The 13252-nt window shown below is 36.0% G+C and overlaps 1 protein-coding gene across 1 annotated transcript in view; it reads left to right on the forward strand.

The window, feature by feature from the left end:
• csrnp1a (cysteine-serine-rich nuclear protein 1a) overlaps nt 1–13252 on the forward strand; it is an 811199-nt gene that overhangs the window by 321819 nt on the left and 476128 nt on the right. The gene's annotated exons all lie outside the window — the stretch shown is intronic.

Consider the following 13252-nt stretch of genomic DNA (forward strand, 5'->3'; position numbering starts at 1 on the left):
AATAAAATCAATGCAGACAGCTCACCTTTTGGTAAAAATCTACCTTTCAATGAGTTACTAATAAGATCTGAGGATTTTTTTCCACTCCGCAGAGCTAAATGTAATCTTAAGAGTTAATAATTATCTGGTTGTGCAGTATTTTCTTTACACTTTACCTTTTAAAGACAATATCTAAAAAGGGTAATGTTCTGTATTGTGATGTGGTAACAGTGGCAAGAGAGGCAAACAGCTTACAGTGTAGCTTAGCGTTGCCTTCTAATTAGACAGTTTTGTCTGAAAAGGTCTGCACAAATAACATAATGGTTTAAAATGAGATTTTGTTAAATTTATTTTAGTTTAAAAAAAACTTTGAAGAGGCATTTATAAACAATACCAAAATAAGTAAAAAATAAAGTGCCTTGTGTGTGTCAACGACAACAGCGTATTAATAGAAAAAAATCATGCAATTGTTATAAAATAAAAGCAAATACAGTATATAATTTGGCCAATGAGTTTTAGGAATTTTATTGATTTTAAAAACATTTTAATAGCATCCCGAAAAAACATCTCTTTTGGCTTAAACGGGTAGACAAGGCAAGTTTATTTATACAGCACATTTCATACACAATGGTAATTCAAAGTTCTTTACATGAACAAGAATAAAAGAAACATGAAAATAAAAATAATACAATTAATTAAAATGGATTAAATTAATTAATATATGGTAATAATTAACAAAACTATGTTCAGCTTATTAAGAGTGATTTCTGGAGGATCATGTGACATTGAACAGGACTTATGCCATGATGTTAGAAGTACAGCTTTGAAGCAGAAAGCAGTTATTAACTTATTATTTCTTTTCTGTTTTACTGTAATGATGTGGGCAGAAGAGACATCTACCAATAACATTAAAGACTCTAAACTTTTTTCCAGTTATGTACATAGATTAGCAACATTAACAATTGTATACATTCTTTTAGCTGCAAGAGACCCAGAATGCAAAATAGCACAATAGTACAAGAAAAGCAGTAATACAGTATATTTTATTTTTCAGTTTCCACTCTGGAGGAATCTGGAGTCTTTACCTCTGCACTATAGGAACGCTGAAGAAGATGAAATGCTGAAAAACTTTGTCCTACATCGATCCTCCATGAAAAGATAAAGAGTAAGGTGTCCTACAGAGATCATTGTCCTCTCTTCCTCAAAAGAGCCTATCTCCGGTTGGTTTGGTAAGATGTACACTTGTATTCTCTCTCAGGTGTCCAGCATCTCATACTGCCTCCTCAACTCTGTCTGAAAGAGTCTCCAGTAGTCATAAAGATCTCAAATACTCCCTAGAGATATCAGCATGCCCATCCTCTTGAACCAAAACTGCTGATGTATTATTGGGTACACCAAATACGGCTAGAATTATAAGTCCGTAAAGATTTTTCCTCACATATCTTTAGTCTAAATGTGTTTACTTATAGTAATTATAAGACTATTTAAGACTTCTGGTTTGAGGAGCTAAGATGTAAGTCGCGTTTTCAGTTTCTCCTGCAGCGTGCATATCAATATTTCAGTCTTTAGCCTTTTTTGTTCCCTCCAACAAGCCTACAAGCGTTGTTTACTTAATGTCCATAAAAACTAACTTGTTTATATGTTGAAATATTAAGAACAAACCCAGTAAAGCTGCTAATCCATCATAGTCTCATCAGCAGCCTGTACTTTCTGATGGGCTCGCTTTGCCTCAGCCCTGATAGCCCAGAGGTGCATATTGAGCTCCCAGTCGACAACACAGCTCTTAAAGCTGAACTTTTATCTTCTCTATGCAATGATATTGCAAGGATTCTGTGCCCCGAGTTGCAAACTGTACTGGCTGATGATCTGTCAACAATTACATGTGAGCTGCAAGCTGTAAAAACTAATTTTTTCTAATACTGTGGCCACAGTACAGGGCGATGTGGCAATGTCACTATGATTAAAAAAAAAGACATGTCTGATTCTTCTTTTTCTGACCTGACCTCAAAGGTAGCTCACGTCTGTGCAGCATTTGGGGAAGTGCGTCCACAGCTGCTGGGGAATCTCTGAAGTCAAGTTGGATTTCTGTATCCAGCCTGACTGCACTTCTTGTTCAATGGCTTGAAGTGGCAATTTGTTTGCCCAGAGGAGTCAAAGGTAGACAATTCTCTATTTTTCAAAGTAGTAAGATCGAAGTCATGAGAGAGATGGTAGCCCATGTACAGTAATTAATTGTTTTTTGCATATGGTAACTTAGTAAAGTCTGCTGACTTTCGGGTCTCTTGACCAATCCAGACTGATCATATTGGTCATTGTTACATGTCCATGTATTTGATTATTTATTTTTGCTATTTTGTTGCCCTCAACAGTTTTTGATTACTTTCTTTGAGTTGTTCTTTTATTTGTGATCAGCCTTAGTTTTATTTTGATTCCTTCCATACTTTGTTATAAATTTCTTATTTTAATAAATAACCATAGACTGATCCCTTTTGGTTTACCTTTATTTGTGTTATGACTGTGGCTGTAACATAATTGAGGACTATTCCTAAATTGTTTGATTATGTTTCAGCTGTTTAGTGTGGAAAGAAGTGGCCACACCGTTCTTTTCGTGATTCATCTGGATTTGCTTTTGTGTGAGTGACTTCTTGCATCCTAAGCAAGTATTTGCCCTATTTATACTAGTTGTTGGGTAGGTTGTGGACCTGCAACTTGTTTGCCTTTCTTGTTTTTGTAGTTATTACGCTTCAGAGCCACTTGCTGCTGATCTAGTAATTGAGTCTGTGTATGGTGTTCATGATTTTAGCATTTAAAGTCGTCTCGAGCCCCTAACATCACTATCAACAACGTTTTCACTATTGTAGGGGATCAACCTACATTAAAAGATCGATCAGGGATTTCTTAGCTTATTTCAATGAATCGGATTCAATCAGATCAAAAGATTCACACTTTATCTACCATTTGTCCAGCAAATAGAAGACATTGTATCTTACCAATCTCGTTTATATTATTTCCCTTTTCAACAATAATAACATAACACAGTATTGGGTTAACTTTTAGCAAGGAAACAAAATCTACAGCTCGAGGATATGACTTAGAAGTGCATAAACACGAACACAGTTCTTACAAAATGAGAACAAAGATTTATTGAGCTACACTTTGATACATGAAACTAACTACGTAATAAGCAAACAACAAACAAACGCACACACACACATTCACACATACACACAAAGGCAGTTCAGAGGATGCAAAATAAGTTGACAGCTGCCACAAATGAATTCTAGTACTTCTTACTAGATCTTAAAAATCAGACCTGAGAAACCACAAGAGCAGGGTTTTGGCTTATCTTTAACTGCTTAAGATCAATCTGCACCAGATCAGCAAGAGACAGCGTTTGTTTGTTACTTGTGCATTTGCGGAAGTCGAGTTTCCCTTGCCAGGCTGGCCTCAGGGCGCGGTGACTCGCTTCGGTGACGTCTTTGGGATTCCTTTGCTTGTGAGTGGCTGTCGTCCTAGGTTATCTAGTTGACGGACTACTGAGAGTCGATTTGCAGAAGTTCGTGTGGTTTCGGCATTCCGGAAACTTAAGAGGTTTGCATTGAAAGTTTGTGATGACCCAATCGCATGGCGGCGCAGTGTCTGGACAGGCGAGAGGAAGCAAAGAGCAACAGCGAGCGTGAGCCAGCTAATGCAAAAAGTAATGTTTTCTTGTTGCAGGATGCTTTTAAGTGACCTGGTTTGGTCCATCTTCCAATAAACAGTTGCCATGAAGGGCGGGGCCATGCCCTGTACCATCGAAGTAAGGGTCAATCATTAACAGACTGCATGTTGATTTCAGGCGAAGCAGTGGCACAGTAGGTAGTGCTGTTGCCTAATTGTTGATTAATTGGGTAGGCAGAATTGTTCGTAGTGTTTGAGTGTTTGTGGATGTTTCCCAGTGATGTGTTGCGGCTGGAAGGGCATCCGCTGCGTAAAAACGTGCTGGATAAGTTGTTGGTTCATTCCGCTGTGGCGACCCCAGATTAATAAAGGAACTAAGCCGAAAAGAAAATGAATGAATAAATGAATGAATGAATGAATGTTGATTTTACGTGGTAAAATCTCTTGTAAGCTTGTAACTATCTTACTTCAAATGTTACAAGACGAATACTGTTTGTACTTCTAGTTTTTCATGTACACCGCTCTTACAGCTGAATAGGTGCTGAGACTAAAATGATTTTAAACAAGACTCAATGCAACAGTGCAGCGCAGGACAGGATTTGATTGTGACTTCAGGTTCTTTCCATTATCCGCGGCCTGCAAAACTGCAGCAAAATGGATATAATATACATGGATGAAAGCAAATGAAATTATATTTATCTACGCACGGCACGGAAGAAACAAGGATGCATTAGGGTCCTTTCAGACTGGAGGCGGATGGAGGACTCGCCACCTGCACGAGTTTTCCATGTTTTTGTTCAGTAAAGCGAATCGTAGCTTCAGGTCTAATCATCACTAAAGTGATCATCAACAGTGTCACATTTGTATTTGCTGACATCTAACACAATGTTGCTCTTGGCATATGTGTTTATTGTTTTTTTTTAAATAAGAGTTTCATTTTGGCAATAGCCTTTTGTATTAAATAGCATATTTGATCTATACAAAACTTTTCACTGAGCTCAGTAAAATATTCTTTGATAAGTTATTAATAATCTGTTCAATAATTCGTTAAAGGCAAAACGAATGGTAAAATATAGATTGTAATTGACTATAATATAGGCTAGTTTAAATAAATAAATAAAATATAGCCTATTTTAATAGCCTATAAATAAGTATAGCTCTAACATATTTTTAAATTAAATAAATAGGTTATTTTCTGAAGAATGCGCATGTCCATGTTTATCATACCATCGAATTAAACACAAAACAATATCTCGTGTGTTAAGCTTGTAACTATCTTACTTCAAATGTTACAAGACAAATACTGTTTGTACTTCTAGTTTTTCATGTACACCGCTCTTACAGCTGAATAGGTGCTGAGACCAAAATTATTTCAAACAAGACTCAATGCAACAGTGCAGCGCAGGACAGGATTTGATTGTGACTTCAGGTTCTTTCCATTATCCGCGGCCTGCAAAACTGCAGCAAAATGGATATAATATACATGGATGAAAGCAAATGAAATTATATTTATCTACGCACGGCACGGAAGAAACAAGGATGCATTAGGGTCCTTTCAGACTGGAGGCGGATGGAGGACTCGCCACCTGCACGAGTTTTCCATGTTTTTGTTCAGTAAAGCGAATCGTAGCTTCAGGTCTAATCATCACTAAAGTGATCATCAACAGTGTCACATTTGTATTTGCTGACATCTAACACAATGTTGCTCTTGGCATATGTGTTTATTGTTTTTCTTATAAGAGTTTCATTTTGGCAATAGCCTTTTGTATTAAATAGCATATTTGATCTATACAAAACTTTTCACTGAGCTCAGTAAAATATTCTTTGATAAGTTATTAATAATCTGTTCAATAATTCGTTAAAGGCAAAACAAATGGTAAAATATAGATTGTAATTGACTATAATATAGTCTAGTTTAAATAAATAAATAAAATATAGCCTATTTTAATAGCCTATAAATAAGTATAGCTCTAACATATTTTTAAATTAAATAAATAGGTTATTTTCTGAAGAATGCGCATGTCCATGTATATCATACCATCGAATTAAACACAAAACAATATCTCGTGTGTATTTCGTATATTTGAAGGAGCAGTCAATGCATGCACTGAAAATAGGTGTAGGCCACCTTAAAACTTAAATAGGCTATTAATACCGGATATAAAAGATAAATAACTTTTTTTGTAAAAAGAGAATCTTCCGGTAGTACTGTCACAAAGGAGTCCTAAATTACAAACGATTGTTTATTAAATTACCGCAACACATTTTATTGCAGAACATTTAAGCTGGTTTCAGCTCTTAGTTCTTTCATTTTCAGTTGTTTTTTTATCGTTTTATTTAACTTGTTTGTTAATTCAATTTTATTTAAAAATTTAAACAGTTTTGTTATTTAGCTTATTATTTTTATGCAACAAAAGTTGCAAACTTATTTGCTATGAGAGGTGAGAGAGAAACAGAGCGGAAAGTGTCGGTCAAGTGATGTTGATGTGAACAGCTGAAGCTGTCAAATTATTTGTAGTTCATTTATTATTAATGTTGATGATTAAAAATAAAAATACTATTCATTTTATTTAATAATGTAATTAAAACATGTAATAGTTCTACATTAATGCGAAACGAGCTAAATATCGTCTGTAAAATCGTCATAGGTTTCAGCTCTTGGCAATTCTTTCCCTATCGTCGATACACGAGAGATTGTCTTTCATTCGTATACATTAATTTCCAGAGATCTCTTTGTCTCCTAGCAGGATGTCCCATATGACTAACGCAAGACCAGGGAGTCATTCTAAAGTCTCGTGAGGTGGTTCCCGCTGAAAATCCTGTAAGGCCCCATGGTTAGCTGATTAAATCATTTACCAAGTTGGGTGACGGGTACCCGAACATCTGTGGCCAAAGTATTGGTCAAAATAGTCAAAATCAATTAGTGCTCTGTTATCCTGATGGTATAGGCCCTCGAGCCAGTTCAGTGACCAGACAATGTGGCATTGGTAGTGCAGTTTTAGTGAGTGCACTTGAGATGGGAGTTGCTAATGTTCTGTTGCTTAAAATCAATCTACAGTCTGAATTAGTGAGTGGTGACGTGATCGTTGGTGTTCATTCTTCTCTTCATATTGCTGATGTAACATTCACTCTAGGCAAGGATTTGGCAGAAGGTAGTGTACGGAGTGATTTTTTAAACCAATCACCTAAATTTGTTTTTACCACTTGTCGCTGGTACTGATGACTGTGCACTGTTTTCACTGTGTGCGCGGTTACTCTTTCCATAAATAAATCTGCTGAGATTTCTGATAACGTAGATTTTTTGTGACAGATTTGTTGCGAATCCTAACACCATTGATTTGTTCTTTGTCCCTCTACAGGAAAAGGCAGATCTGATTCAGTACTAAGAAGGATGCTATAGGCTGTGCTGACTTATAGAGAAGTAATGATTCACCTGACTCACGATTCGATACGATTCACGATTTAGTCATGATTTTTAACAAAATTTTTTGAAACAAATTTAAGGTAAAGAGCCCTTTAATTTTTTTCTGAAATGCTTCACAATTTTGCAAAATATAATGTATTTTCAGATTCCAAAAAAATAAAATAAAGGAATACAAACTAAAGAAGGCTCAATAATATAAACAAACTAAAACTGTGACTGTGCTGGGATTTTACATTTTTAAAAAGAGATATCAGCATATTTATGTTTTCTGGCATAAGCTGAGATCTTTGCACTTTTACAGTGTCCCCTGCTGATAAAAACTGAGATGGCTAGTGTGGAGAGGTAAACTTTTCCTAAACCAGAGAGCAGGGTGTACATAGGTGGTCAATTGACCCTCTTATTTGCAGGTAAAGCAAGAATTATGCCTGTAAACACAGCGCCCCCTCTGCTCAAAACATGTATCGCGTTTCATTCAACATTTCAATGGGTTTAAATTGTCACATATTTGTACCGATTACATCCCAACTGACTTGTCTTTGTGTCCCAAGATGTTAACTGATGATCAAAAATCTAATTCTACTCTTGCCTTAATTTTTGAATTGGCTTGACTAGAGCTGAAGAATTCTAATGAGAAAGTGGGTTTCCTCAAGTCCTACTGAAAACTGGAATGTACTAAACCAAATCGTAATTCCAGTAGTTTATTAAGACATGATTTTAGACTTTGCACACAACAGTGCAGCTGATCATTTAGGTGTTTTAAACATGTACGACTGAATTTTGCGAAAGTTAAATTGGCCTGATTTAAAACAGGAGGTCTCACAATTTTGTAAGACTTGACACATTTGTCAAGTGGTTGGGAAACCCAACCAAAAAATTCAACTTGCACCACTTTTATCTAATTCCGATGGTTTCTGAGGCATTTGAACATATTTCATTCGAGTGTGTAGGACCTCTTCCACATTCAAAATCTGGCAATAAGTACCTGTTAACGATTATGTGCGCAACTACACATTTTCCTGAGGCCAATCCTTTACATTTTTTAACTGCTAGAGCAATCACCAAAACACTGGTTAAGTTTTTCACGGTCTTTGGTTCAGAGTGATCATGGAACAAATTTTACATCTCAAACGTTTTCTCAAGAGCTTAAACGACTCGCCATTAAACATAACATCTCCACTGCTTATCATCCAGAGAGTCAAGGTGCTTTAGAGAGGTTTCATCAGACAGATAAGGTCTATAAATTCTCACATACTCTTTTGAGCTTGAGAGAGGAAGAAATTCTGTGGTTGCTTTTCGCTTCACGAGAGGTGATACAAGAATCACTGGGGGAGAACTTTTTTGGGCACACTTTTTGCTGTCCTTTAGCTGTATTGAAAGACAAGTGACTCTCTGATTTAAAAAGCACCACTGTTCCTGAATATTTTTCACAGTTTCGTACATGTTTATACAGGGCTGTGACAGTGAAAATTTTTATAACTGCGGTGGGAAGACCGCCGGTGTTGCAGTTGCAGTGGTTTTGTTTACTCAAAACTGAAAATTCATTCTGTCATTAATTACTAATCTTTTATTATAACATTTTTTAATATGAAAATACAATAAAGTATGAAAAATGTGAAATTAAAGCAATAGTCCAGAGAGCTGGTTTTCCGTGTAAGTTCAGGTGCACCGTTTATAGCCTTTAAAGTGTACACGTGGCGGCGGAGGCTGGACTAGTAGATGGCATGAAGGTCCAGCCGCCTAATTCATTACATGTTTTGGCTAACTAATTCTTTAAATACAACTCTCTTGAGCTTTAAAGGGAAAAACTCAGAAAAAGTTTTCTGTTAAATTAATTTTAGCAGTGACACAACTGACAGTCACTTTCACTTTAGTTTTTCAGTTAGGATAAATATTAGGAGTAACCTAAAAAAATGTTTAGTTAGACACTGCACAGTCCTACAATAGTCTACACTATAGTTAATATTATAATATCATTTCATATCATATCATTATATCATTTTCATCAATAATATTAAAACTAAGCTATAAAATTGATAAAACGCAGAACCCTTAAAAATATTTGCTTTCATTTTGACATCTCTAAAGCGCACTTTTACAGTTGTGTAAAGAAACATCCCATTATGCAGCAGCAGTCTCAAGTTGGAACACTTAAAAAAATGACTTGAGTTTAAAGATGATCGGCCTGTGAGGTCAAGTTTATAGTGGTAGTAAGTAAGTGGATGCCACAGATCAACCTCTCACTTGCGCTGCAGGTATCCTGCATGATAATGTAGGGTAGAGAGTTCTCTTGTCACGTGATAATAAAGATACTGAGAAGGACCCGCACACAGTCTTGAGCACAGACAGACACACATGAGCAAACGCAACGAAATGAGAAGGAAACATAGAAGCGTTGCCCAGATAGGACACGATAATAAACTTCAACTGGCGAGCTGAGCTGAATCAAAACAGCTGAGTACCGTCATAACATGTGACCATAATAAATACACGTGGACAACCTAAACAAAACAAACCTACAAGACAAAACAGGCACTCCGGACATCTCTGTTTTGCTACACCAATGCCTTAAAATGTAACTAAGTAACACATTTAGCTACTATTTTTTAGATGACATTAAATTGTAACATTTACCTTTTTCCTAACGCTGATATTGGTGTGAAAATGAAGCATGATGACTCGGTTATGATTTATTTACCTGTTATATAAAAAGTGGGTTTGCTTGCTGGTGTAGGCATAGTTTGACATATTTTCCTAAAACTTTAAACATTTATGTTATTTAGAAAAAAACAGAAAGAAATAAGGAGAATAAAATATAATTTAAACCACTCGTTTGGCACTGAAGCCACGATCCGTGTCTGCGTAAATAAACAGTGTTGTTGCTAACCTTCATTAATAAAGTCAGTAATAGCGAAAGTGTGCATAGCCTATTATTATAGCTATAAAAAGTATATTACTGGTCCAAGTCAGTAACTTGCATCTAAATTGTCGGTGCAGTGCAGGTTTATTGCATGTACGAATCAGATTATGAACAATAATTAAGAGCAAGTTTTTCCTTTATTACATTCTTACCGTAAGGTGTTTTATTTATTTATTTGTTTTTTTTATTAATTAAAGAGGTGAGGACATTATTACTGGCAAAATGTTCCTTCCGTACCACCAACAGGTTATGCCTCTTTACGTAACAGCGACATACAGTTGAGGGTAGGTTAAGCAATTCTAAGATGCTCACAACTTTGACGAGCCAGCTACCAAGAAAACTGAAGTCATTGGATTAGTGAGAAGTTTTCCAATGTTGTTCAGTGACATTTCTGATATAATGTCAATTATTGAGCATGATATTGATGTTGATTTTACCCAGGCGATAAAGCAACATTTATATTGTGTTAATCCACTTAAATGGTCATTTTTACAAAAGGAAGTTGATTAGATGTTGGGAAATCACATCGCTGAGTCCATTAACAGTCTGTGGAGTTTGCCGTGCTTGCTGGTAGAAAAATCTCATGGCACATTTAGATTTTGCACAGATTATCGACTGGTAAATGCTGGAACAATAATGACTTCTATCCTTTGCCAAGAATAGATGATTGTGTGGATTGTGTAGGTTCTGTGTACGTTTCAAAAGTCGACCTGTTTAAGAGATACTGGTGGGTGGCGTTAACTGAACGTGCAAAAGAAATATCAGCATTTATCACCCTGGATGCTTTTCTCTTAATTATAGGGTGATGGTGTTCAGGATGAAAAATGCTCCAAGATCTTTTCACAGTGTTGGCTGGTGTTCCCAATCCCGAAGCGTACTTGGATGATGTGGTTTTATACAGCTCCACATGGCTGGAACACATAATTTAACTGGCAGAGGCTAAGCTTACTTTGAACTTGGCCAAATGGGAATTTGGTAAAGCCGCTCTTGTCTATTTGGGTAAAGTAACTGGTGGTGGTGAAGTGTGCCCACTTGCTGCTAAGGTTATGGGTTTTTTGTGATTTTTCCTCATAAGCAAATATGTTGTTTTTTAGGTAAGGTAGGTAACTACCATTCGTTTTGTATGAAATTTGTCATGGTTGTTTCTCTTTTAACTGACCACCTAAGTCTGACGATTGAGTTTGAGTGGTCCGATGCATGCCAGTATGCATTTGAGAATATTAAATCCTTACTGATTTCAGCTCCAGTGTTGGCTGTCTCTGTTCATTTGAAGCCATTTAGTCTAGCGGTGGATGCAAGCGATGCAGGAGCTGTTCTGCAGCAAAGGGTTGCTGATAAAGTGGAATACACAGTTTGTTACTTTTGAAAGAGGTTTACATCTGCACCACGGATGTATTCTGCTATTGAAAAAGAGGCTTTAGCAATGGTTCTTGCTATTCAACATTTCGAGAGTTATTTGTCAAACTGTCATCCGATTGTTGTAGATTGTGACCATAACCCACTCACCTTCCTAAATTCTATGCGTTTATAACTATTTTTGTAGTGTCATTAAAACGTGGCTTCTTGTCTTAAACGATGACTCAAGCTTTCATAGTATTACTTTTAAAAAAGGAAAAAGATCCCACCTCTTGTAACTCCTATAGGCCCTTTTCATTAATAAATGCTGATGCTAAAATGTTGGCTATTCATGTTGTAAAGATACTTCCATATGTATATCTGAATTGCAAAAAGGTTTTATGTATAGGAGACATGTGTTCTTTAATGTTCATACTCTTTTATATATATATATTCCTACCATTTCTCTGTTGTCACTGAGGTTGTAATTGCTCTTGATGCTGAAAAAGCATCTTTTAGATGAATGGTCATATCTCTTTGCTGTATTTAAAAAAATTGGGCTTGTGAATAATTTTATTTTATGGATTAATCTCTTATATGCTCACCCCAGGCCAGCATACCCACAGATGGTATGCATTCACAATACTTTAAATTAGGCCGGGGTACACAGCAGGGATGCCCACTCTCCTCTCTAATATTTGCCCTGGCTGTTGAGCCACTGTCAATTGCCTGACGTTCATCTGTTTCATTTGAAGGAATCTCCCGTTCTGATATTGCAACTGAATTATCACTTTATGCCGATGACTTTTGGTATTATGTCTGTAACCCGATCACTGCCATTTCTTCTATCATTTCCTTTCTTAACAAAATTTGCTCATGTTCTGGTTGTAAAATTAATTTTCAGAAGAGTGAGAGTTACCCTTTTAATTCTTTGGCATTGCAACTTAAAGACTCTAATGTTTCATTTAGGCTGTGTAAATCTGGTAACATTTATCCCAAGATGTTTAAAACCAGATCTCTTTCATCTCTCTTCTCCACTAATTATTCTCCTTTTTTGGCTCAATCTAAATCTGACCCCAAAGGTGGCACAATCTTCATTTCTTCCTTAATTGCAAGAATTAACACAGTCAAAATGAATAAATTATGATGAAAAAAAATGAATAAATCTCCCTAAATTATTATTTTTATTTTAGCGTATTCCATTGTTTTTGCCAAATAGCTTTTTTAAGTCTATTGACCAAATTGTTACACCCTTTCTGTGGCATGGTAAAGTATTCTTAGTATTCTTAAACTATTACTTGAAAATTGTAAACTGTGTGGGGTTATCTCTACCCAACTTTAAGTTTTACTTCTGGTCAGCTAACATTCATAAGATTATGTTTTGGTTTAACTCATCTAATGCTTCCAGATGCAAATTAGAGGCAAAATCATGTCTTCCCACTCCTTTACAGGCCTTACTTACTGCCGCTTTACCTATTAATGGCTCCAAGTTTACAGATAATGTAATTGTCTTATCAACCCTTAGGATTTGGTCTCAATTTAGGTCCCGTTTTAAGCTAAATCCGCCTCTTCATTAATGCCACTATCCATGAATTACTTGTTTCCTCTATCAGTCACTGACCATGCTTTATGGTGTGGCAAGAGATACTGTAGGTTTACTATATTTCAGAGATTTGTTTAAGGATTGTATATTCTGCACCAATGCAATGTTTTCTTCTGAATTAGATCTGCCACCTTCACATCTTTTCTGTTATTTTCAAACCAAAGCTGTTTCTTTATTTCTATATTTTCTCTGCCTACCATCGAAGTTGGTAAGGGAGAATTTTCTTCTGAATAAAATTTTTGAAAAGGCACTATTTTCAAGGTCTTATTGTCAGCTTATTGATTTAGCGGACTGTACTAATGCTGAAATTAAAAGTTGGGTGAATTAAAAGAAA

The sequence above is a fragment of the Danio rerio genome, chromosome 2, assembly GCF_052040795.2.
Source record: "Danio rerio strain M-AB ecotype USA chromosome 2, GRCz13ab, whole genome shotgun sequence".
In the NCBI taxonomy this organism is placed as follows: Eukaryota; Metazoa; Chordata; class Actinopteri; order Cypriniformes; family Danionidae; genus Danio; species Danio rerio.